Genomic DNA, 25902 nt, shown 5'->3' on the forward strand with positions numbered 1-25902 from the left:
GCAGCCAAATAGAATCAGACAGAAAGTGGCCGAAGCAAGCTTTATTGGAATTTGGCTCTTGGGCGAAATTCCCAGTCCCCGGGATACAGGTCAGGTAGGAAGCCAGAGAAAATCGCGCATGGCTCTGGCTGCCCAGGGTCTTTATAGGCTGGAATGGGTGGGGGTCCTACTGAGTGACAGGTGGATGTAAGGGAGTTAAGGGTCAGCAGGTGGAGTTAAGGGTCAGTGGAGTTTTCTTGTCCGTTTGATTGATCACCATTTGGCGTGCTGCCCTTCATCTCAGTTACTCTGCTCTCCCTCCTACAGTCGCCCAAATTCTTACCTAACAGCCACTACCTGTTTATCACCTCCTTTTGTTCTTGTCTTCTCAACTAACTATGGATCATTGAAGGCAGGAGCTGTGACTACTTTCTTGCGGAGCTCCTGGCACATAATGAGGGCCTGGCCCTAGTGAGCTCAGCCTATGCTTGTTGAATGAATGATTGGGAATATTAGGCAAACAGGGGAGAGGTGTGACCCTAGAGGAAGAAGTGTGAGCAATCATCCCACCTGGGCCATATATTGGGGGCAGGAGAGGACATTAGGGAAGAATTTGCCAACTTGTCACTGGGAAGGGCATTAGAAGGCAGAACCAGAAAAGACTCTGCTTATAGATGAAAGAGGGAAGGAGAACATAGGAGAGAGAGATGACAGTGAGGCAAGGGACAAAGGAAAGAAAGAAAAAAATATTAAGGACATCTCTGTGCTACTGCATTCACATTCTCTAAGTATGAATGAAGGGGTGCTTGGGTTGCATTCACTTAAGGTGTGGGTGCTCTTGCCTGGGAAAAAGGCAGGTTCTCACACAGAAACCCAAACTGTGAGAGGGAGAGGTAGTCCTTTGGCAGAAAATGATCTCCTTTGTTCTTTCAGTGCCCTGGACTCTTGGGGTCCGGACTTGGCAATGAGAAGTATGCAGACATGGATTTCTGGGTGGCATCTTCATTGGGAAGGCAGGCAGGGATTGGACTGGCATGAGCCTTAGGGATGGCTCCTTTTGTAAATCAGATGATGAAGCTTCATGTTATTCTGTGTTTATTTCCCTGTTTTTGTTCATGTGCCTGCACGAAAGTCTTAGGTATAATATATTCTAGGGCAGGAAATTAAGGGCAAAGTATTAATCCCCCCCTGCCACGTACACAGGTAAAATCATTAGATGGGTAACAGTGTGTGTATGGAGCCCATGTAGAGTGGAGGCCCCAGATATTAGTGAGAAGTCCCCAAAGGAAATGTGTCTCAGCAAATAAGGCGTGGCCACCTCTATTTCTGTGGGGAGTCTCCACTGCTAACCCTGGAGCAACCAGGCTTTCTTTTTTAAGGATGTCAATAATTTTTTAACAAGGGACAGAAGAGAGGACCCAGGTAAAAGGGGAAAAGGAGGGGGCAATGAGAAGAATGGAGTTTTAGAAACACAAGACCCTGGGACCCAAGATCTTGCTGAATGTTAAATTATCTCTTTAATAAGAAAAAGCCAGGAAAGAAAACTGGGCAATTAGAATCTAATTGTAATCTTGCAGAAAGGGCTATTAGCAAATAGGGTGCCTGAAAATATTCTCCATGCACAGGCTTGTCAATCAAGAGGTTGGAGTGCCTGGTTCATTCTGAGCTGCAGAGCAAATCTGCTCTCTGAAGAAGGAGGGGAGGGATGGAAGGAGGGAGGGAGACTGAATAGATTTGGAAAATGAGGTCAGAACTGCCTGATTGCCAAAGCCAAGACTGTATCATCTCCTGGTAGCTGGAGTTTGGCAAGATCTGAGCCCAAGTCCCTGGGAGATGGCTCCAGAAAGGGCATCATGTGGAAATGCCTCTGCTCTTTCTATGAATCGGTGTCTCTTAGATCACTAAAATGACTCAGTTCTTGGCAATTTATAACCACAGGACAACTGAGATCCTAAGAATGAAATGCCCCAGCCCAGTTCCACCCAGTGAGATAGTAATAGAGGAGGAACCAGCATTCCAGAGTCCTTTCAATCAGAAAAAAAAAAGAAGAAAAAAAGAAAGATTTCCTCTCTTGATGAAAAGGTGGGGGTGGAGAGGTGGAAATTTTCATTGATTATAGGTCCACCATTGTTGCATGGTTGGTAGTTCTGTTTTAAAGCAAAGAAAACTTTTCCAGAAGCACTCCTAGAAGGCTTCCTCAAGTATCTCATTAGTCCAAACTAAGTCACATGCCCATGCCTGAGAGAATCGTAGGCCAGGGATTGACACCTCTACAATATGTTCAATAAAATCATAGCCTACTTCTCAATTCACATGCCCATGCAGAGGATGATGGATACCTGAACAAAAACAGAAGGAAAGTGAAAGGCATTGAATGGGGAAGACCCTACTTTTCATACTATGAATTGAATATAATCAGATTGATAAATTAGGGGAACTATTTGCCTCTTGTAGCTGTTATTGGTCATCAAGGCAAGTTCAAATGTGTTGCTCATGCTGAAGATATTAGATCCTAGAAACATACTGCTTAGGTGGCATGTTTGCAGATGACAGCTGTGAGCTCTCTGAATTCTTTTGTTAAGATGAAATTCATATATGCATTTAACCATTTTAAAGTATATGATTCAGTGGTGTTTACTGCATTCACAACATTGTGTGACAACTTCTCTCTAGTTTAAAAATTTTTTTTGGTACTGGGGGTTGAACACATAGGCACTTAACTACTTAGCCACATCCCCAGTTCTTTTTTCTATCTTATTTAAAAACAGGGTCTCGCTGAGTTGCTTAGGGCCTTGCTAAATTGTTGAGGCTGGCTTTGTACTTTTGATCTCCTGCCTCAGCCTCCTGAGTCACTGGGATTACAAGTGTGTGCCACCATGCCCGGCTAGTTTCAAAATTTTGATTATCCCAAAAGACTACTCTATATCCATTAGGGAATCACTCCCCACTCCGCTTTCCCTGGCAACCTCTCATCTGCTTTCTGTCTCTAGGATTTGCTTTTTCTGAATACTTCATACAAAAAGAATCATACCCCAACTACTATGTACAAAAAGCTATAATTTTAGATAGAGTCATACAATATGTGATCGTTTGTGTTTGATTTCCTTCACTTAATGTTTCTGAGGTCCATCCAGGTTATAGTATGTATCATTAACTGCCCTACCACCACCTTGACTTGTCTAGTTTTATATGTTGCTCACATCTTAGCTGTGTGTCCTCAGAGCCATTCACCTCTCTGAGTCTCAGTTACCTCAAGTGCAAAATGGAGATGATCACAGTGTATCTCACAGGATTGTTTGGAGAATTCTGAGGTTAGCTAGACTCAGATATGGTGTCTTCTTTATTCTTTTTTTTTTCTGTTAGCTATAAGCAGTATCCCCACTTAGCTTATGCAAAGCCCCAAAACAAACTTAAGGGAGCACCAACATGATCATTATTCCTGTTTCCTGTTTATGCCTCACTCCCTTCTGGAGTTAGGGGAGCAAATTAAATACCTTGATCTAAAAGTCTACCTGCTGTTCCCTTCTCCAAAGTTGGAGGAAATATCAACAATGGAGAAGAGTACTTGAATCCTGATGAAGTCCTTAAGGTTAATCTAGTGGTTTTTTTGAAGTTTCATGAACTATTTTGCCTAACCTTACCTTAAGTGGTTCTTAGAATAAAACTTTGGAGCTTTCCAGGGTAAGGATGGTTAGATATCAATTACTCTCTCCCCATCCCATACACCATCTGATTGTTCAAGATTTTATGGTTCTGGCTGAATGCAGTGGCACACACCTGTATTCCCAGCAGCTCAGGAGGCTGAGGCAGGAGGATTGCAAGTTCAAAATCAGCCTCAGCAACTTAGTGGGATCCTAAGCAACTAAGATCCTGTCTCTAAATAAAGTATAATAAAGGACTGGGGATGTGGCTCAGTAATTAAGCACCCCTGGGTTCAATCCCTGGTACCAAAAAAAATCTACAATCATGGAAAAGGAAAGTAATCTAGCCAAGCTGACAGTGCTAGGAAGTGGGGGGATAAGATAGAGAACCTCCTGACTCTGAGCCCAGTACCCTCTCCATTCAACACTGCCTTCCCTGACAGGCTGGCTCCTCTCACCCCACAGTATCCTCTCCTGCTCAGCTCTATGCCCAGAGCTTAGGGATAAAAGGATTCCCAGAGCATTTAGGTAGTGACTCCCAATCATGCTATACGTTGGAATAACCTGTAAAACTTTTTAAACTATCAGTGCCTCGGTCCCACTCCCAGAGACTCTGAGGTCATTGGTCTGGGGTGGGCTCGGGCGCCAGATTTGAATGCTACCCAGGCGATTCTAATGTTCAGACAGGGTCAAGGACTACTGATTCTGCATTTCTCAGATAAACCTGATAGCAATCACCTGAATTATTTGTTGAACATACTTGTTTCTGGGCTTTGTTTCAGAATCACTCACAGAGGCCTGGGAAGTTGTGCATTTGCCAAGTGCCCCAAGTGATATTTGAGAATCAAAGGACTTTCCTCATCTGCATCTTCTGTCAGCTTCACAATAACCCTGGGAGGAAACAGGTCACAGCTTAGCAGTTCCACTTGACAACCGAGGCTCTGGAAGCTTAGTTATTTGTCCACAGAGGCCCTGTGATTGGCAGAGCCAGAGTCAGAGCCCAAAGCTCCTGACTCTGACTATCACAAGTGTTATGAACCATTATGGATCTTCATCTGGGCCTGCTGAAGGACAAAGGTTTTTTTTTTTTTTCTTTTTTTCCTTTTTAGTCCTGCTCTACTGTGTAGTCCAGCCAAGTTCATCCCACAGAAGTACTGGTCTTCAAAGAAACCCTGGTTCTCTAATACTGCCTGAAACCCAGATCCTCAAATTTAGTACAAATGGTCTATTGACTGGCACACAGTGCAGTGAGCTCTACTTTTTCTTTTCTCTTTTTTTCCTCCCTCCTTTCCTTTCCTTCCTTCTCTACCCTTCCTTCCTCATTTTTTCTCCCAACCCCCACTCGAGGCCATCTAAGCAGACTTGAGAAGGCAGTGTAGAGGTTTGGGGTAAGGGAGGCCTGATCTGGTGAAAAGGACTGTCAGACAGCTTTGGGAAGCTCAAATTCTAGGCCTTGGATGGCCGTGATCCCAGATCCAGTTCTGCTGCTGAATGTATGATCCAGGAAAATCCTTTCTTCTGAGACTCAACTTTTTCTCATTTGTAAAATGAAAACATTGGAATGTACCTGTGGTCTCAATACTTTTGAAAAAAATAAAATCCTTAAATATAACTCAAAAATAAATACTAAAACATATAAAAGCAGACCAGCTCTGGTGGACTGGGTGATATCTACTCAGCTCAGCCACCCTGCCCCCAACCATGGCTCCTGAAACATATACTTCAAACCCTGGAATTCTGCATATTCATTTATTGAATAATTTTGTGTGTGTGTGGTACTGGGGATTCAATTCAGGGTTGCTATACCACTGAGCTATCTTGTCTATCCTTTTATTTTTTATTTTGAAATGAAGTCTTGCTTAGGATCTTGCTAAATTGCAGAGACTGACTTCAAACATGGGATCCTCCTGCCTCTGCCTCCCAAGTAGCTGGGATTACAGGCATGTGCCACCGTACCCAGCAGTAGCAAAGTTTTGTTCTTACTGGTGTTATGGGGCGCAACTTAAGAACAGACCGATCACTATTGAGAAGTCCAAATTTGAGAGTCTTTATTAAGCTGGCCGACTGACTGACTCACACAATGCCCCATAAAATGGCTATTGGGAGAACAGCCCCGACCATAGGGTTGTAGGGTTTTTTTTTTTTATTGGACTTTTTTTTGGGGTGCTGGGGATCGAACCCAGGGCCTTGTGCTTACAAGGCAAGCACTCTACCGACTGAGCTATCTCACCAGCTCCTGTAGGGGTTCTTATACCAAAAATCACATCAATCATAAGTGTCTGTTGCTATGATTCGAAATTACAAACTAACATCATGAGATCATCGACAGAGGGGGAAGTGGGTCAAAATGACTCTTACCTAGGTGCAAACTAAAGAATGGTTACTAACATCCACACAATCACCGTTCATATAGTACATTGTTTAGGAGGAAGAGGAATCAAAAGAGAGCAACTTTTCTTTACATATGAATTGTCATTCTGTATTGTTAAACATGTCACACTAAATAACTGATCATGGGCACAGAGGTGGGGTGTTCCCATGGGAGAAGCTTATTTCCTACATAACATGGAGTCTCAGAGCAAAATGGAGTCTGTTTAGTCATTTCCCTTAGAGTCTGGCCTGTAACATTCTCATGGAGCCAGTTCTGTCAGCCTGTCACACTGGGAATACAATGTATAACAGAAAAAGGAGGAAACATCAACCCTCAAGTTGCTCCCAAGCAGTGATATAAAGGAGAAGGCTGAAGTATGGCAGATATGAAGCGCAAGGTCATTCCCTGCACTGAGAAAGACTGAAGCAACATTTCAAAGGAAAAAAGAGCCTTTGCTCATACACCACACCCACTTCTACATGTCCTCAGAGGAAGTCAGGGAGTGTCATCCACCAGGAACCATGCCGATTCCATAGGTGTGTGTGTGTGTGTGTATGAGAGAGAGAGAGAGAGAGAGAGAGAGAGAGAGAGAGAGAGAGAGACTGGAGACTGAATCCAGAAGTGCTCTACCATTGAGGTACATCCCCAGTCCTTTCTATTTTTATTTTGAGACCGGATCTGTCTAAGTTACTAGGCTTGAAGTTGATGTTCTACAGTTGTCAGTGGCTTTAGATATGAAAGGGATGCATTGCAGATTCACCCACTGGCATTTGTGTTTCCGGTTCTGTATCTCTGATGCCCACCATGGGCTGCACCCAGTACCCAGCCAGCATCTTGAGTCAGGCTGCCTTCTCATCCCTCCTCCTCAATCCCCCATCTCTGATCTCTTTCTTATCTGCCCACCTCTTTCTCTTTCAAGGCTGGTAGGGAAAAACCCCTACCTTCTCGTATTTTTTTCTCATAACCCTGAGGCTTGCAGCTGCTAAAAATGTGGTGGGGCGGGTGTCACCCAAAGCTAAAGGCTCAACTCCTCATATGTTTGTTGATGGTTTGAATGTCTGATTGTTGCCTAACAAACATGCTAACATATAGTCCAAGGAAAACCACTCTGTGGGAAGCCCCCAGGGCCAACTTGTTTACCCACAGAGTGTATACACAACTTGTCCTGAGTCTCATCTCTGGAGGCAAGAAGAGGAGGAGGAAGAAGAGAGAAGGAAGAGGGAGTTGTCAGATATTTCCATCCATAATTCTTGGTGCAGTCAGAAAGACTTAGCGATTGAGACAGAGCCAGAAATGGGTATGTTTGACAAATATTCCAGGTGATTGCTTTCATCAGTGATGTCTGAAAATGTAGATCAGTGGTCCACAATGCTGGATGCATATTGGAATTGAGACAGTGACCACCATAGAGACAAAGGGCAAATGGACTTCTGAGCCTTGGCTCATGGCCAGATAACAGACCCCTGGCTTGGTTTGTGCCAGCTTTGCATAGTTGAGGTCAGAGTGCCCTGTATTCTCTTGAACTGTTGCAGCAATTTATCCTTGCACAGGGAAAAAGGCTTGAGTTGAGTACACCTAAAACCAATTAATGTTGCCACCCCTGTAAGTAACCAATAAAAGATCTCCATTCTTTTCTTCAGATAGCCACTATGATATCTATTTGTGGGAACTGTGTCTCCTCTCCTAAATGGAAGCCCCAATAAAAGCCTTGTCTACTTGATTGCTCTCCTGACTGGATTTCATTTTCATTGTCACTGGGTCAAAAAATCCTAGTGTCTGACATCACACAGAGTCAGAGCTTTGGAACCCCCAGATGCCCACAGCCCATCCCAAGCCAATGCCCTCAGCCTCTGGGGGTGGGACTCAGGCATTGGCATTTTTATGCTGAATACTCTCACTTATTTAAATTTTATATCATTCAATTTTAATTTATAATGTTTTGTGTAAAAATTTAGACAACAATGAGTGTTATCAAACATGTCATCAATTAAACATATATTTTAATACTTTTGTTAATTAGAAACTAGTATATAAAAACAGCTATTGAAAATGGTGATATGTACCTAAAAATCTGAATTTAAAATAAAAATTTCATGATGCATTATAATTACACATAATAGTGGGACTGATTATTTGTAAAGGTTTTCCAGATGATTCCAATGTGTAGCAGGGTTGAGAATCACCAGATGCTCTGTGAACACTTTCAGCCCTCAGCTCCTGGGCATAGAAACTGGCTGATAAGTGGGAGAGGACACTGAGGGGTGAGAGGAACCAGCCTGTCAGAGAAGGCAGTGTTCAAGTAGAAAGGGCACTGAAGTGTCTGGCCACTGGCTGAGAGGATGAAGAGAGGGCAGTGATGACACTTGCCTATGCATAGGCAGAGACCCAGTATCCAGCTGGGAAGTCCAAAGGCTAGAGAGGTCAATGACCCGGATAAGGTTCTTAAGGGAATTGGGGGCTAGCAAGGGAGTCTCCTAGTCCTGACTCTGGGCTCTTTTCCGCGGAGCTCCTACCCTCTGGCGGGGACTGCACTTTCTTAGTAATTCCCTTCCCACTTATCAAGTAGTCAGGGAGGGACCCCTCTCAGTCTAACAGCTTCCTAAACACTGCATGTACTAAGCATCTCCCCCACCAACACACACAAAACCGTCAAGGGCTTCCTTTCACCTTCAAGAAAAAAGTCGTACTTCTCAGGCTGATACTACAGGCCCTTCACCATCTGGTCTCATTGGCTTCCCAGCCTCTTCTCCGCTTTCTCTCCCTTTCCACTGCAAGCAGAACTGTCACATCAGACCTGCTGATTGCTTCCCAGTTCCAAGCTCTGCTGGCCAGCATCCCTTTCATCACACTGTGCAGTGCCTGGGATGCACTCCTGTCTCACACTTTGTCTGGAAACCTCCTATTCTTCCTTTAAGACAAGAACAAATAGCACCTCCTCTGGAAAACCACCTCCCATATCTGCTTCCATTACTTCAGGCCAGGTTGGGGGGCTGGTTGGACACTTCCTACCTGCCCCCGGACTTCAGCACTGTATGCATAATTGCTGTGCCAAGTCATATTGGGCTCTGGGACAAAATGAAAACTCAGTAATACCCATCCTGACTTTATGTACAATTTTGATATAGTATTATGGATTTTCTGCATTTGTTTTGACTTTTTAAAAATACTATGTGAAAATACAATTTATCTGAAATTACTGAGATTTTTGGTGTCCCCTTAATTTTTTGCCCAAAACAAGTACTTCATCCTAGTCCAGTCCCTGGAACATTCTTTCCCCTTAGCACCATGGTTGACTCCTTTACTTACTTCTGTCACATTTCAACTCAAACATCACCTCAACTCAGAAATAGACTCACATATATATGGTCACTGAGTTACTGATTCAGTGGAGGAAAAGGCAATATTTTCAATAAGTGGCAATAGAGCAATTGACTGTCTTGGGAAAAATTACCCTTGCATCCTACTTCTTGATGAAAACAAAAATTCATCAAAGTTGGATTATAGACCTAAATATGAAAGGCAAAACAGCTTCTAGGCAAAAAAAAGAAAGAAAGAAAGAAAAAAAAAAACCCAAACCAGGAGAATACAGTCATGTCCTCTGATGGGTGGAGATAACCTAAACAGGATTTAAAAGGAATAACAATAATGGAAAAGATTGATAAATTGGACTGCACTCAAGAGCTTCTCGTTATCAAAAATGAACCAAGAGAATAAAAAGGCAACCATAGTCAGGGAGAAGATATTCCACACATAACCATCCATCTATCTGAACTCATATCTAGAATATATAAAGAATTACAAATCAATATCTAGAGAAGCCTTGCTCATAATAGCTCCCAAATGGTAACAGACCTCATGTGCATGAATTGAATGAATAATTAGATGTGGAATATCCTTGGAGAAATGCACAGCAATGATAAAGAATGAACTGATACACAACAACATGCTTGAGTCTCAGCAACGACATGTTTAGTGAAAAATCAGACAATGCAAAACTAATTGATGGTAAGAGAAGACAGAATAGCGGTGACATGCCAGGCCTGGTGGCACATTCCTGCAATCCCAGTAATGCATGAGGCTGAGGCAGGAGGGTTGCAAGTTTTAGGCCAGGGTCAGCAACTTAGTGAGATCCTGTCTCAAATACAACATAGAAAGAGCAGAGGATGTGGCTCAGTGGTTAAGGGCCCCTGGGTTCAATCCCAGATACCAAAAACAACAACAAAAAAGTAGTGGTGATCTCTGGTACAGACACTGGGGCAGAATGGACTTCAGGGTGCTGGAAAAGATCTAAATCTTAATCTGGGGTACTTATTTATAGTGTCTATAAAGGTAACATCACTGAGCTATGCTCTTAAGATTAGTGTTCTTTGTAAATAGATTAAGAAAATGTGGTATATATTCACAGTGGAGTTATATACTATGCTTGTATAATTCTATCAAAATGGATTCAACTGCCACATACAAATAAATAGAAGGAATAAAATAAAAAGAAGGAATGAAAATGCGACATTTTTCTGGTAAATGGATGGACCTGGAGAACATCATGCTAAGTGAAACAAGTCAGGCTCAGAAAATCAAGGGTTGAACATTTTTTCTCATATGTAGAAGCTAGTGAGGGAAAAAAAGAATATAAAAGGGATCTCACAAAAATAGAAAGGAGACCAGTAGAGTTGAGGAAGGGGATTGAGGAGAAGGGGAAAGAGGAAGTACTGGGGAATGAAATTGAGCAAATTATGCTATGTGCATTTTAGGATATATCACAATGAATTCCACTTTTATATATAATTATAATGTACCAATTAAAAAATAAATAGAAGGGAAACCAGTAGAATATAGGAAGGGACTGGGGAGGTCATGGGGATTGAAATGGAGTGAACTATGTTATGTGTGTGTATGAATATATCACATTGAACCACACTTATGTATATTTATATATAAATATAAATATTATGTATATGTACATATACATAATTGCACTTATTGTAATTATGTATAATTGTAATGCATGAATAAAACATAACAATTTTTAAAAGAAAATATTTAATGTTCATTATTGTATGTAAATTATATCTCAAGAAAAGCATAAAAAGTCAGCACTTTAGTGATCTGAGGCCTGCTTGTGGTCTGAAGCAACCAGGCCCTGCCCATAGGTGCCCTGGAGGCTGAGGGCAGCTGCCAACTGGTCTCTGCACAAGGGATGCCATCTGCCTTGGTTGCATTAATTCATGGAGCAACATGAAATAACAATCCTAGCATGTACAAGACTCTGAGTTCAATCCCCAACACTGCAAAAATATGAATTTTGTCATCAAGTATAATATTATTATCTTAAGCCTTATACAATATTGTAACTTACCTGGATTGGAATCAAAATAGTTAATGATGATTGGAAATAACTGAGACTAGAAAACAGTTTTTGTTATTTGTACAGTATTGGATCAAGAACATGCATGAGGCCCTAGTTTCAATCCCCAGCACCAAAAAAATAATAGGAAGAAAAACAATGCTATCTTAATTTTTCAATGTACTTCATTTGCTGCTGCTATTTTTAGACCATGAAGCAACAGCTTTGCAATGAAATAATAAACAATAATAAAATATTCAACTTCTTCATTAAAAATACCAGTTTTTCATGAGGCTGTTCTGATCATCCTGTTTAAAATATCAACCAAGGTCTGGGGTTGTAGCTCAGTAGTAGAGCACTTATCTAGCATATGTAAGTCCCTGGGTTCAGTCTCTAGCGTACCCCCCACATAAAAAATCAACCCAATCAAAACATCATGTTATACACTGAAAAACCCAAATAATCCAATCAATAAAAGGGCAGAGGAACTGAACAGACACTGCAAAAGAAGAAATATGAAGAATCAATAATTTATAAAAAGATGTTCAACATCTTAGAGAATTAGAGAAATGCAAATTAAAACTACACTGAGATTTCATCTCACTTCAGTCACGATGGCAATTATCAAGAATATAAGTAACAATAAATGTTGGCAAGGATATGGGGGGAAAGGTACACTCATAAATTGCTGGTGGGACTGCAAATTGGTGTAACCACTCTGGAAAGCAGTATGGAGATTCCCCAGAAAACTAGGAATGGAACCACCATTTGATCCAGTTATCCTACTCCTTGGTATATATCCAAAGGACTTAAAATCAGCATACTACAGTGATACAGCCACATCAATGTTCATAGCAGCTCAATAATAGCTAAACTATGGAACCAACCTAGATGACCTTCGACAGATAAATGAATAAAGAAATTGTGATATATATACACAACAGAATATTACTCAACCATAAAGAAGAATGATTTTATGACATTCACCAGTAAATGGATGGATCTGGAGAACATCATGCTAAATAAAATAAACCAATCCCCCAAAAATAAAGGTCAAATATTTTTTCTGATATGTGGATGCTAACCCACAATAAAGAGGGGATAGAAATTCAGTGGATTAGATAAAGGGGAATGAAGGAGAGAGGAATGGAAATAGGAAAGACAGTGGAATGAATCTGACATAACTTTCCTACGTACATATATGAATACACCATAGTGAATCTCAGCATTGTGTATATCCATAAGATTGGGATTCTCATTAGAATCAGATATATTCTATGCTTGTATAATTACATTGAAATAGATTCTCCTTTCATATATAACTAAAAAGAATAAATAATAGTATAAGTATATGCAATTAGAAATAAATACAAATTTAAAAGATAAATAAAAAAGTAAATACAGTAAAGAGATTAAAGGCTATTTGAACTTTTGCTAGTACTGCTAACCTATGCAGACCTATGATTATAGTTACTGTACACAATGGATTCTAACTTTAAAAGTTAAACTTAGTTAATATAAGGATACCTATGTAACTGTGATACTGACTATTACTGGTTTTTTTTGTATATTAGATATATTCATGTTCTCTAAGTATAAAAGTCTTTTAAAAAGTAAAGTTTAGGAGAGTATGTTACCAGGTTGATGTTTTACAAACTAAAATTGTCTGTAGCGATAATTTCCTTCAGATTTATATAGAAATAATTAGGTTGACATCAAATGACTTATTTGTCATTTGATGTTTTGAAACTGGATAAAGGTAACCCATTGTTAATAAGTTATATGTAAATTTTGTGTTACTCATTACACTTGGACTGGAATTTAACCATATTTTTGGAAGGTAATAAGAAGAGCCTGATTTGTTCCAAGGTTGACATTGTAAAACAAACATTTTGCCACTTTTTCCACAAAAAGTTAGGAGCTCTCTTGGTTTTTATTTGATTCACATTTCAGATGTAATGTTGTACCATGTGATTTGTCAAAAGCTCCACATTCCCTGACATAAATCTCTGCCTCTCACCCTACTCCATGTTAGGATGGCTCCAAAGTAAGCTAGACTCAAGCTTATTTAAAGTTGTGTTCAAAAGATAGATTTTTGTTGTGAAGATTATTGTGATCTCAAAATAACCAAGGAATATAATACAAAACTAAGAAAAGGTTTGGGTAAATTATAAAAGCTATATGAGATTGTAAGAGAGTTTTAAAAGAAAGCAAAATGTGTAAAGGGTTTCATGTGACAGAATTGATAAATTATTGTGTCTTTGTGGAGGCAAAATAGATAGCAAAGATTTATTAATGTTATTATAGAAATTATATTCCTAGGTTCAAAAAATAAATACAATAGCACCTTATCACTCTCAGTACACAACCTTGCTCTGTTTTTCTTAAAAGTTCTTCTTGTGACTTAGCATGCTGTATATTTATTTATTGGTTTATTGTCTGTCTCCCTGAACTAGACCCTAAATCCAACAGGACAGGGATTTTTTCTGTCTGACTTGCTCCTTCTTTATTGAAGTGCCCTTACCATGCTGTATTGGATGCTAGGAGTGTGGTATGGAAAGCTCTAGAACTGAATTGTCTGGGTTCCTATTCTGGTTCCATTGCCTAGTAGCTAAAGGGTATCATATTTCTTATGTCTTGTCCTCCCCATCTCTACAATGGGCATGATCCCTGTTCCTGCCCTGCTGCAGCCCACAGCAAGGATGTGAACACTGGTGCCCTCCTCTCAGTTGGGGAAAGGGCTTGTATTTTCTGAGATGCATGTTTGCAGGGAGCTCCTTCTGTCCCTCCCCACACCCACCTTGAAGGAGGCCCCTCAAGTCCCTCAGCCCTCTGAAAGGAAGGGTGTTTTGCGCACAGGGGTATTCCCGATGACTGCTTCTAAAGTCCAATCTACAACCACGGATTCAACCAAATGCAGGTAAAAAGTATTCTGAAACAATTGCATCTCTGTTGAACATGTACAGCCTCCTTTTCATTATTCCCTAAACAATGCACTATGACAGCTTGTTACAGAGAATTTACATTGTCTTTGGTATCTAGAGCTGATTTTAAAAATGCAGGAGGATGTGCATAGGTTTTATGCAAATGATACACCATTTTTTGTAAAGGACAAGAGCATCTGAGGATCTTGGTATCCCAGAGAGGTCCTGTAACTTATTCCCTGTGGATACTGAGTATCCCTCAACACTGACTCAGTCCTGTAATGGAAGTTGGCTAAAACTTGTTTCCTTGAATAATGCTTGCATTTTCTCCTTCTCCAAAGTGCTTCTAAAATAAGCCAATCCCCCCAAAACAAAGGTTGAATGTTTTCTCTGATATGTGGATGCTAACCCACAAAAGGGCATGGGATAGAAGTTCAGTGGATTAAAGGGGAATGAAGGAGGGACCAGTTAGAAAGGCCCGTTCCAGAGCCTGTAGATGCTCCCAGGTAACACGACCTTCAGAGGTGCCCCACAGCTTCTGATGATGGGGCTGGAAGAGGATAAGAACTTATGCCAGGCCAGACGGCCAGTCCAGGAACAGGAACAGGATTCCAATGTGGAACAGTCCAATATGGGAATTTTTAAATTTTTCTCTACAATGCTGGGGATGGAACCCAGGTCCTTGCATATGCTAGACAAGCACTCTACCACTGAGCTACCTCTCCAGCTCTTTTAAGTTTTTCTATGGATGAGTAATATTTTATTGTATGGATTTATTTTGATACAGGGTCTTGCTAAGTTGTTCAAGGCCTCACTAAGTTGCTGAGGCTGGCTTTGTATTTGTGATCCTTCTGCCTCAGCCTCCTGATCTACTGGTATGACAGGCATGTGCCACTGTACCAAGCCTGAGACAGGGTTTTGCTAAGTTTTTCAGGCTGGTCTCAGATTTGTGATCCTCCTACCTCTGTCTACCAAGTAGCTAGGATGACAGGCATGAGCCACCATGCCTGGCTCAAACACTCTTCTTATTTTTATTTTTTGTACCAGGGATTGAACCCAGAGGTACATAACCACTGAGCAACATCACCTGCCCTTTTTTATATTTTATTCAGAGACAGGGTCTCACTGAGTTCCTTAAGACCTTGCTAAGTTGCTGAGGCTGGGTTTGAAGTCATGATCCTCCTGCCTCAGCCTCCTGAGCTGCTGGGATTATAGGTGTGTGCCACTATGCCTGGCTCCAGCACTCTTGATTATAGCATGATAACTAATGCATTTTCACATTGAAAACCCCTGGTCCAAACCCAGGCAGGGCCTCAGATCATGGTGAGTCACATATTGCCCACACAGGCTGAAAGCCAAGCTAGAAGAAGAGCAGCAAAGGCAAGATGAAATTGGCCATGAAACCTGACTGGTGCTCAGCTCTTCCCAGTTAACCTGTGTTTTCAGTAAGATGAAGAAGAAGTGTGTATACCTGGGGTTGTCTCAAAGCAGGATGCACATCTCTCTTCCAGACCACTGTCTTCCTGGATCCTGCAGATGTCATGAACCCTTTCACTTAAGAATACTGACAGGTGTAACAATTGCAGATTTGGAAGTTCATATGGTTTTTGAGCTCCTGTGTATAGGTACCATGACAAATCTACTTCTAGAGGAAGACATTCATTATCCACTCCAAAGATTTGTTCCCCTGCTCAGTGATACCCAGGGTTCTCCTGTCAGGGTCTTTGCTTATATTCAGAGTTATCTATACTTTAGAAAATATTTCTTCATTTATTTTTATTCTTTTTATTTTTATTTATTTATTTTTGTCCTGGGGATTGAATCCAGGGGCACTTAGCCACTGGGCCACATTCCCAGTACTTTCTATTTTTATTATTATATTTTTATTTTGAGATAGGTTCTCACTATATTGCTTATGACTTCGCTACATTGCTGAGGCTAGTCTCTAACTTGCCATCCTCCTGCCTCAGCCTCCTGAGTCACTGGAATTACAGGTACGCACCACCATGCCAGGTTCCAGCCTTATTCTTTACCCTTCCCTTCCCTACCCTTTAACCTAGGGGTTGGAGACAGACCATCCATTTGGGACTGCCCCACCTGGTCTCCCTTGCATTCTGGTTCTTCATTGAGTTCAATGGGAGGTACTGGTAGGGGATGGGAGGGAAGGATGGAGAAATCGGGGTATTTCCTCCCCTTTCCTTCCCTCACCTCTGGCACAGCAGCTTGGTTCTGGAACTTCCCCTCCTGTTGCTGGCCACACTTCCATATTCAAACTGTCTGGGACAGCAGATGGGCTGGCCTCTCACCCACACACCTGTCCACTGGAGGCCACCTCTTTGAGGTTGTGGTCTGGGAAAACCACCCCTCTCTGCTCCAGTTGGGAGGCAAGAAAACGGAAGCGCAGCAAACCAGCACTTACTGGTTGGAGACTTGGAATGGAGCTGGAAGCAGAAGATAAAGAGCCTCCATGCTGGTGTGAATAGCCGGGAGCCTCTGTGGGAAGCCAACCTACCTCTGAGGGACCTGGGCCAGCTAGATGAAGCGGTTCTCCCTCTTCCTTCCTTCCCCCTTCCCCATCTGACCTCCCCCTCCCAACATCCTGGCCCTTACGATCATACATGTACTTGCTCACCTGGTGTCACATGCACTGACATATCCAGTCACATGTCTTGTTCAACTGCCCCTCCCCCGTGCACAGATATTCACACACTGCCATACACATTCACATGCAGTTGCCAACACTGTAGCACGCACACGCCCACCCCTTCGTCTAACCCACATACTCCCTCCTTGGAGACATGTGTGTTCAGCAGGCCCACGCACGTAGCCTCACAGTCACACACACACAGTCACGTCCTGTGAGTTGCTCTGAAAGACCACCCTTCTTCCTTTGCCCCTCTCCAGGGGCTCCAATCTGCCTCTCCAGCTGGGGACCAGAACTTTGGAAACCAGGCCTGCCCCCAGTCTCAGCTGAACCCCAGGACCCTGCCAGCTCCTTTGTCCCCTGGAAAGTTAGGAAGCAATTACTCCTGAAAGGGACATATAGATTTCAGACAGAAAAGTTACCTCAGCAGGCAGGGTGATGTCAGATATTCCAAGCTGGAAAAGGCCCGGATGGCCCAAGTGTCCTCCCTGCCCCATCCTGACCACATGAGAAGACCTGGAGGTAGGAGGTCATCTTTTCATTCAACAAGTAATTTGGACTATGCTAGGTACAGGGGCTGTGGTGACTCACAAGAGATGTGGCTGTCCCCCTTGGGAAGTTCACAGTAGAGGGTGTGATGTGTAAACCTGTCCATTGAATCATTAATGACAGTGATTTGCTGGGAGTCCTTTGATGGGAAAGTATGGGGCACAGTGAGGGCATACACTTGGACCACTTTAGATGGTCAGGGAAGTTCCCCTGTGGAAGTGACAAACTAAGAGCTGAAGAATGAGTAGAACTTTTAAAAACTGGGGGAGAGAAGGGTATTTCCAGCATGTGAGATAGCATGGGCAAAGGCCCTGAGGCTGGAAACACCCTGTGAGAAACCCAATGTGGTGAGAGTATAGTGAGAAAAGAAGGGAGCAGAAGTGGATGATATGGGACAGTAATGCAAAAGTCAGAGGTTGTGGCAACCAAGGTAAAGGCCTGACTTTTTATAAGGGCAATGGGAAGCCACTGAAGAGCTGTATACAAGGGAGTACCATGGCTTAATTTACATTCCAGAACTATCACCTGTTTCTATATGAAGGATGGATTGGAGGAAGGTAAGGTCAGATATACGGAGACCAATAAGGAAGGTATATCAGGCAGAGTCCAGTTAAGAAAACAGAAATTACTGTATTTATTCCAAACAGAGAAAACTTAACAGGGGTATTGAGTTAAATAGTGGATAAAATAGTTGACAAGCATAACCAAGGGAGGTGGCACACACCTGTCATTCCAGCAACTTGGGAGGTTGAGGCAGGAGGATTGCAAGTTGGAGGCCAATCTCAGCAACTTAGTGAGACCCTGTCTCAAAATTTTAAAAAATGAAATAAAATAAAAAGGGCTGGAGATGTAGCTCAATGATAAAGTGCCCCTAGTGTCAATTCCTAGTAAGAAAGAAAAAGAAAAGAGAGAGAGAGCTGATAAGTGAAATGGGATGGTGACACAGCCCACAGTTTAGCATAAATCAGAAGGCACTATCACCCCTAGGCAGCAGGAGTGGTGAAAGAGGGGTTTTCACTGAACCCCAGATACCATGCCAACCCAGTGGAACCTAGAGCACAGTGGGGTCACCTAAGGAGAGATGGAGCTCGGAGACGACACAGCTGCTGCCAGAGCCACCACCACAGGCAGAGCAAGGGGGAGAAAGAGCCAGGTACAGTGGTGCATGCTTGTAATCCCAGAGATTGGGAGGCTGAGGCAGGAGGATTGCGAGTTCAAGGCTGGCCTTAAAATTTTAGCAAGATCGCCAGCAACTTAATGAGGCCCTGTATCAAAATAAAAAAATTAACAAGGGCTGGGGATGTGGCTCAGAGGTTAAGTGTCCCTGGGTTCAATCCCTGGTACAAAAAAAAAAAAAGTGGGAAGAAAACTTGAATTATTACTTTATTTTGCTCTCTAGTCCCCCTGCCCAGTGCCTGTTAGCCAAATCTAAGACAATAGAGTGGAAGAAGGGCCAACTACAAAATCTGAATGCAAACTTGCAAATTACAGGCACGAAGAGACTAGAATAGCTATTTAGGTAAGAAAAGTAAGTGGCCTGATCCAGGTGGGTTATGTCACTGTATGCAACTCCCCCCACCTAAACATCATTTCCAGCAGCCAGTCTGCTTTGGTTTGAGTGTGTCCCCTGATTTCATGTTGGAGGTTTGATTCCTAGTACAGCAGTGGGAGGTGGAGGTTCGTGGGTGGCAGTGGGTCATGAAGGTGAAGCCCTTGTGAGTGGATCGAAATTGTTATCTCAGGAGGGGGTTAATTATTGAGAGAGTGAGCCTGATAAACTTCTTTTTTTGTTTATAAATTTTGCAGTCTGTGGCATTTTGTCACAGCAACAGAAAATGGACTAAGATACCATCAGTTAGGAATGAGTGTCCCTGAGTGTCTGGTGGTTAGGAAGGGAGCAGTAATGTTAAGGTACAGAGAACAGAGGAGCCTCCACTCACAGATTGTCTCACTCCCATGATGCCAAATTCCAGAGTAGAGGTTTTGGGTACTTGGGCTACCACTGCTCTCTCCCCGCCAAATCTACAAAACATGAAGTATCCCCAACTTTTCTGGACATCAAGGAAATGTCAGACTCCTCAGAACACTCGAGAAGAGTCTACTATGACTCTGCTAATCTGATCTTTCTAAAACATAACCGTGGCTCATGACACCCCTTGGCTCACAAGTCATCAACGGCTCACCAATATCTTCGGGAGAAAGTCCAAATTTAGCCTGTGAGCATCCTTGATTGTCACTGATTTGACTCCATTCTATATCCTCAATTTGACCTCTCCTTCTACTAAGTAGTACTAACTGTGTTTTATTGAGTGCCTACTATGTGCTAAATGCTATTTTAATATTTATTTGCATTATCTCATCACATGCTCAGAACATCCTTACAAGAGAGATTCTTTATTATCCACGTTTTGCAGATGGGGAAACTGAGGCCCAGACAGGTAAGGCAAATTGACCATGGTTGCATGACTACACAGAGTCAAGCTTCAGTTTTCATTCTAACTGATGCCCCACCTGGGGCTCCACCCACCATGTCACACATCTTTGAGCTGCCTCTTTGCTTTCCTTGTCCTTGATTTACCTAGCTGAAATTCTACTTTGAAATTCTTTGAAGAAGTCACTTCAGGACCAATATCCTCCTGAAAGCCTTTTCTGATCACCTGCATTTTTACAGCTTTGAACAGAGCTATCTAGAATTCTCCTGGGTCTCTCATGTGGCATGAACCAAGCCTGGCCTTCCAGACACAGACCTCTCTGGAAATATTGTCTCCACCACCCACAGGCTGTGTGATCTTGGGAAAGTCACTCCACCTTGCTGAGCTGCCTCCGATGGTTCATCCATAGTATAGAGCTAACGATAGCATCTTCCTCCAAGACAACTAGAGAGATTCAGTGAGGCAATGGGTTAAAAGAACCATTTGTGTACATTGAATCAAAATGCAGTCTGTAAAAATTAAAAAAGATTTTAATAAAAAAACAACAAATGCATCAAAAATGTAAATGTAAATTTAAAATGTACTGTTGGGGGCTGTGCCATGCTCACATCGGCAGTGAGGAGGTTAATTAACATAAGCACACTCAGGTGATTTATCACTGGCCGTATTCAGTTAAGTCCACACGCACAACGCATGCACAGGTGTTCCTGAGTACACCTGCTCGGGCTTGCTCATTTTAACCCTTGCCATGATGGGGCAGCTGGCTCCTCGCCTGATCGCAACTGGCGTGGCCCCGCCCTCCGCCTCCTGGAGGGAATATAAGCGGGCAGTGGGCGGGGGCGCTACAGTAAGGAGCAGCAGCAAGCAGAGCAGCAGCTAATAGAAAGAAGCGGAGAAAAGCCATTAGCAGAAAGGAAGAAGAAGCGGCAAGCAGATAGAAGCAGCTCGCAGAGAGAAGCAGCAGGCAGCGGGGGGAAGGCAGATCACAGAGCAGAGAATTGAGAACACACCTCTAGATCACAGATAGGTAGATCGCAGTACATGGGACACATCACTAAGAAGCACCTCAGATAGACGCACCCTTAGTTCACAGGATGCATGACGCACCTTTAAGAAGAAGCAGCAGAACTAAGAAGACATAGATCTCTGAAAGTGTAGTCTCTCTCTCTTAAGCAAAGTCTCTCTTTCTCTCTTATGCAAAGCTTCTCTCTCTCTCCTATCAAAGCAAGTAAACCTCATTTCCTCTATCCTCTATAAACAAGCAAGTAAGGAAGCAGCTCAGAGATAGAAGTAGCTCAGTTTCCAGTCCACCACCTAAAAAGACCCACACAAATTGTTGCTGCAGGTGGTGACAAATACCCGCGAATTTGGCACCGCAAAGAGCCAGTGACAATGTACATACCATAATTAAAGAGAAATGCTATTAAAATAAAAATAAATGTGCATGAAATAAAAAAGAAGGCCTCCAGGCTCTGCTTAGTGACACATGCCTGTAAGCCCAGTGACTTGAGAGGCTGAGGAAGGAGAATCTCAGGTTCGAGGCCACTCTTGGCAACTTCTGGAGATCCTGTCTTAAAATAAAATCTATAAAGGGCTGGGGATGTAGGTAGACATCAAGTACCCCTGGTTTCAGTCCCCCATACTGAAGAGGCTTCAAGCACTGGAATTAGAATCCCTTGACTGAGAGCTGACTTTGAATTGCTGGTGAGCTCATCATGGCGATTGGTCTGTTCTCCTTGAGGAGGGGGTGGAAAGGCAAAGGCCCTTGGATGGTTCTGTCCCTGAATAGGGAAGTAGTCAAGTGCTAAGGCTCTCCTCTCTGTGCTCTGTGCCCTAGATAACTTCTTTTATTGACCTTGACAGCTACCCTGTAGATGAGTGTCATTATCCCCATGTCATACCTGAGAACCCCAAAGCCTCATAACAGTAAGTAAAGGTAGAAAACAGGGGCCAACGTGAGATTTCAGCCCCTGCCCTGGGGAAAGTCCTCAGTGCATTGTGGGAGAAGCTGCTCTATTGCCATTGAGGGTCTCTATCCCTCCTCCCTTCTGGAGTCTTGGTCTAGAAGAGGCACTCTCTCCCAGCCATGGGCAGCAGTGACCTTGTTGTAAAACCTGAATGTGCCTTTGTAGCATCCGTTATAGTTCTGCCATTTACCACGCATTCCCAAGAGGAGACCACCCATGAAGTCATTGAAGCTCCTCATACAAACAGATATGCACAAACTATAAAGATGTTTCAAGATGAAGTGTAACAGAACAACACATCCTGCCCTGGAGAAGTAGAGTTGGCCTTGAATATGGGGACCAGGGTAGAAGCAATCTACTTTCTTGAACTATGTATTCTTCTCTCTGGCCCTGTCCATGTACTCCAATTATAATTTATATATAATTTTAAATTTTCTGTGGCCGATCCTCTAAGAACTCTAGTCTGTCCCCAGCCTGTGCCAGTCATGACCATGTGGTGCTGAGACTGAAAGTGAAGAAGAAACCAAGCAGAGAAAAGCTAAGTTTCACCTAAAACCTGAATTTCTTTCGGATCCTGGATCTGTGGGCTGGCACTTATTAGCATGTCTGGAATACTTCCTCACAGCCACCTCTGCTCACTAGCTTCTCTCCTAGAACAATGTATTCTATGGTGTACTTCTCTCCCATCCTCCAGAAAGCTTCACACAGCCTAAGCACTTAAAATATATACATGCTGATGATCACCCAATTTCTACAATCATAATACCCACCTACTCAGGAGGTTGAGGCAGGAGGATTGCAAGCCAAAGATCAGCTGGGGCAACTTAGCAAGACTGTCTCAAAATAAAATGGGGATGTAGCTCAGTGGTAGAGCACTTGCCTAGCATGTACAAGGCACTGGATTTGATCCCTAGTATTATATATATATATACATACACCTCCCCCATATATATGTGCATATGTATCTATATTTATGAATGTATGCTACATTTAACAGTTTGGAAGTTGCTTTCACTTAAATTATCTTATCAACCTCCCCAAAGTCCTACCAGACACTTCTTAATCTTCCCATTTGACAGATGAGGAAACTAATGTTCAGAGAGGTCCTAAAAGGAGATGTTAAGTAGAATCACACTGTACAGATTTGCTAGAGTTCTAGAAACAAGTCCTGGCATGGCTACTCATTCTGTAGCCTTAGGAAACTTATTTCCTACCTCTGTGCCTCAGTTTCCTTAACTGTAAAATGAGATGATTCCATCAGATCAAAAATGAAATGTTAATTGCTGGTTAGCTGGAGCATAACCTGGAGGTAGGTTCCAGATCACAGCTGGGCTAAGGGGGGAAAGTCTCTGATTGGTTAGGGATGTCTGCCATGGGTGAGCCAGAAGGGAGCAATAGCACAGGGACCTTCATTTGCCATCCTGAGACTAGAGGGGATTTAAGAGCCCATTCCAGCTCTGAGAATGTGGGGGTTTTGAGTGATTTGTCCCCTAGCTCAATGGGAGAGTTGGGACTATGCTAATCCTCTGCCTGATATACTTTCTACTTCCGCTGCCAAGCTCCATTGTAGGGTACTGGACTCAGAATCAGTCCTAAGCATTTAATCTAGATTTGCTGAGTATTTGCTGTACAATTTTGGAATAGGCACTTCCTCTCTTTGAACCTCAAGTTCTTTCCTCATTGGCAAAATGGGGGCTAATTAGACATCGTCATAGACTTATGAGAAGTCAGTGAGATAAACTAACTGTTCACACCAACTTCTAGCAAGTCTCTCCAGCCATTTTTCAGATGTGGAAAGAGACTCAGCAAGGGGTAAGGCTCCTGGTGGTGAATAGTGGGGGCTCTCGGAGTCAGACTGCTACCCTGCAAATCCCGCCCTGGCCACTTTCTCAACTCATGCAAGTTCCCAGGCAGTGCCTCAGTTTCTCTGTGTGTAAAGTCCAGCTATTAACAGCACCCACCTTATAAGGTGAGGACTCATGCTAATACATTCAAAAAAAGCTTCAAGGAATGTTGTTCACTATATCACCATTCAAGGTAACCCAGCAAGCAAAGGGCAGACCTGGCCTCCAGGCCAAGGGCTCCTTTGCTGCATGGCACTTGTTCTGTCATAAGAATGAGCGAGTGGGTAGAGACTGGAATCCTAGGTCCTGAGCTTTGCTCAGAGCTGGCTTCTGACGTAGTGTGCATAGAGTGGGCCTGCACCAGGGCCTATGGGCCCATGGGGAGTCCAGCTGCATAACTGGGGGAATATTGGACTCCCCACTACCCAGCTCTGCAGAGCCTTGGCACAGGAAAAGGGCATTCTGCTGAGGCTGGGGTGGTGGAACCACCTGGGAAAGAAAGCCCTTTCTCTGAGACTGTCTCTTAATCTTTCTCTTCTCCCTCCCGCTTCTCCTTCCTTTTTTTTTTTCTCATTGCATTTTCTCAGACTATAGAAGCAACATGTATTTTTTTTTAAAGTTAGGATTCATCATGCTTTCTAAAGTAACAGCTTTATTAGGTATAATTCACAATACCACACAATTTATCCTTTCAAGGTGTACAATTTAATGGCTTTTAATATAGCCACAGAATTCTGTAACTATTAATACAATCAATTTTAGAACATTTTCATCACCCACAAAAGAAACCCTGAATTCTTTAGTCATCGCCTCCCAACTTCCCTATACCCCCAGCTTTTAATTATTTATTATTTATTTATTGGTACTGGGGATTGAACCCAGAGGTGCTTTACCACTTAGCTATATTCTCAGTTCTTTTTGTTTTTTATTTTGAGACAGGGTCTCACTGAGTTACTGAGGGTCTTACTAAGTTGCTGAGGCTGACCTTTAACTTGTGATCCTCCTGCCTGAATGTCTGATAGTGTCCTCTACTCACTAGGACCATGCACTTCCAATTTCCCCTTGACTTTTCTGTCTTCTCTTCCCTATTTCCCAGCACGTGAAACGCAACAGACAAAATACTGATGGGAGTCTGGACTAGTGGCAGGGCTGGGGTGAGGTGGGGCTCATTGAAAGCTTATGTATACTGACCTCTTTGAGATCAGAGGCTAGAAGGAGACAGTGGACTTGGACTTATTTCAGGAGCTGAGGAGAATGCACCTGGGGAACTGAGGGATTAATTAGCAAGGAATCAGAAGAGAAACTGAGCAGATAGAGAAAGGCCTTCACCTCCCACCTCTTCTACCCTAACAAGGCCATGCCAATTGCTGACGTTCTCACAGCAGTGGATGTCCAGCCATTCTTCTGAAGAGGTGGGGGATCAAAGGGGCCAAGAGTATCATGGTGGTGAAGAGTGTAAGCCTGGGAACCCAGAAGAATGGTGTGGAATCTTGACTTTCTCCAGGATTGTGAAAGGTGCAGCCAATGTTCAGCAACATCAGGTTTTCTGCACTGCCAGAATCATGGTGAATTATTATCCCCACTCCTTTGAAGGTAGATGTAATCTTGTAACTCCTTCTGGTCAAAGAGGTGAGGCCAGAAGGTACAGAGGTCACACCTGGATCTAAGCACTTAATTGCAGGTCCTTTGACTCTCGAACTTTCGCTTCCACAGTTTTGGTGATGGTGAAAGTCCATAATTGTATAGTGGCATAAGATGATGGCTGCTCCCCCAGATTGGGTCCTAAAACTGTCCTACTGTCCCATGATGGACATACAAACTGAGTGAGAGAAAACATTTTTTAAGTCACTAAAAAGGATGATGGCTATTCCTGCAGCATAACCCTGGCCTATCATCAAGATGGAATCTTGGACAAGTTATTTAACCTCTGTATTTAAGTTTCCTCACTTGTTGAAATGGGATTATAAAAGTTCCAACTTTGTGTACATACAAAGATTGAATGGGTCAATAAAAAAGAGGCTTAGAACAGTCTGGGGCATATAATAAAGCATTCAATCAATGTTAAATTTATTTCTAGTATTCCATCCTCTTGCTTACCTAGAAAATCTCCTCTAACTTCATTGAATTAACCAGAGAGAGAAAGAAACATAGGGGGTGAGTGTGTAGTTCAGTTGTAGAACACTTGCTTAGCCTGTGAAAGGCCCTGA

Source organism: Sciurus carolinensis, chromosome X, assembly GCF_902686445.1.
Source record: "Sciurus carolinensis chromosome X, mSciCar1.2, whole genome shotgun sequence".
Lineage (NCBI taxonomy): Eukaryota > Metazoa > Chordata > Mammalia > Rodentia > Sciuridae > Sciurus > Sciurus carolinensis.